Below are 1,982 nucleotides of genomic sequence, written 5' to 3'. Positions count from 1 at the left end.
TGCATGGATGACTGAATCCAAGCATCTGGAAGAAAATGCATCAAGCGCACCTCTTCTTCTCTTCACATTCCCTACAGAATGTAAAGGGAAGATGCTAACAACATTATGTCCTTCGTTCTGCAAAGCTGACTCAGCAATTAATGGAGCTGTTAACAGATGAAGTTGACGACACGTTTGGGTGGTTTGAGAAAGCTATGGAAGACAGCAAAGAGTGGACTGTGATAGCAAGAGATGTACGGGTGGTTTTGTAGAATGGCAGAGCTCTCAAGAGGATACCTGTTTCTATTAGGGCTGTTGAAAAAAAAATTCAGTAAAATTCGGTTTCGGCAAAATTTGGCCCATTTTTATTCGAGAAATGCCGAAGTCCGAACTCCCCCGCTTCAGGTCCGTGCAATTCGGCATGAGGTCTGGAGTTCGGGGGAAAATTCGGCCGAATAAAGCCATTAAAATCACAACCGCACCTTTCCGCGGCTCGGGGGGGGGGCATTTTTGGGGGTAGAGGTTCCAAACTTTCAGCGTATCTTCAAAGGACCCTTCTTGCAATAACACCCAAGTTTTGTAAAGATTGGATCAGCGGGGGCTGAGATATGGGCCCCAAAAGAGGTCCCCCCTCCTTAATGCGCATTTGCAATTAGCAGAGCTTTCCGCCCTCTAAGCTCCCAGCCCTGACAAACAGCTGAGCTACGGGGAGCAAGGGCGGGGCAGGTGCGAAGAAGTTTGCAAACCGTGAAAAGCTACACAACCATGCAAACCATCATGTTTGCAACCATGCAAAGCAACACCTGGTGCCTGGGAGTTTGCAACCATGGAAAGGGACAGAAGAAGTTTGCAAACCATGCAAAGCAACACGTTTGCAACCATGCAAAGCAACACCTGACGCCTGGGAGTTTGCAAACCATGGAAAGGGACAGAGGCATGCTAGCTAAGAATAAGGAGCAGGAGGGGGTGGGATTTCCCTTTTGCATCAGACTCGGGACCAGGCAAATGCATTCTTTAAGTCACAATTTGAAAATTTTTGAGCAAGCATCAAAATAGACCTAACCGATTTTATGAAAGGGAAAACCTGAGGACACACAACTGAAGCCCCCCCTCAAACCAGAGAGAGAGAGACTCGAGGGGGCACACACACCCCAGACAGAATGGGCGAAAGCCCCCTTTGGCTTCCCCCCCACCCACAGAAATTGCTCCCTCCCCACACACACACACACAGGAGAAAAATTATAGATTAAAGCCCCAAAAGGGGTCTTACTGTGGCTGTCTTCTGTTCCATCAGGAGGGACTTGGAGGACTGGGTAATCCAATACGGTTCCATTTAAGCACGGGAGGTTTTGCCTTGGATTTGCCGCTGTCGAGATGTACACAGGATCGGCTGATCCCATTCATCCCAATAGGGAAAAGGGGGGCCATATCTCAGCCCCCGCTGATCCAATCTTTACAAAACTTGGGGATTCTTGCAAGAAGGCTCCTCTGAAGCTACGCTGAAAGTTTGGGGGCTGTACACCCAAAAATGCACCCCCTGCAGCCACGGAAAGGAGCGAATGTGCACAAGCACCCCCCCCCACAGGGATTTCTCTCTCACACAAACAGATACTCTCTTTCTCTCCCCGGCCGGGCTGCGCAGCAGCTGGGCTCATGCACTCAATCGCGACTGATTGGCCAGAAGACCACCCAGCTTGGCCACCGATTGGCCGGGGAAGAATGCTGCTTACTAACTGTTATGCTGCTGCGCCGAGCCCCGAATTTGCCAAATTTATTCACCAAACACCCCGAACTCGCTGAATTCGGCTCCCCGTTTTCCCGCCTTTTTTGAGTTCGGTTCCATCCGAACTAAAAACTGCCGAATCGGGAAATTCGGCTGTTTTTCAGTTCGGGATGAACCTAATCGACAGCCCTAGTTGCTATCACCAAGAAAGAGAGCACTTGGGAAGTAGGCGCAAAATAATCTATTACTTATGGAAACTTTGTGGGTTCACATGAATTGT

Source organism: Euleptes europaea, chromosome 17 (assembly GCF_029931775.1).
Source record: "Euleptes europaea isolate rEulEur1 chromosome 17, rEulEur1.hap1, whole genome shotgun sequence".
NCBI classification, from domain to species: domain Eukaryota; kingdom Metazoa; phylum Chordata; class Lepidosauria; order Squamata; family Sphaerodactylidae; genus Euleptes; species Euleptes europaea.
This window is presented reverse-complemented; position numbering follows the sequence as displayed.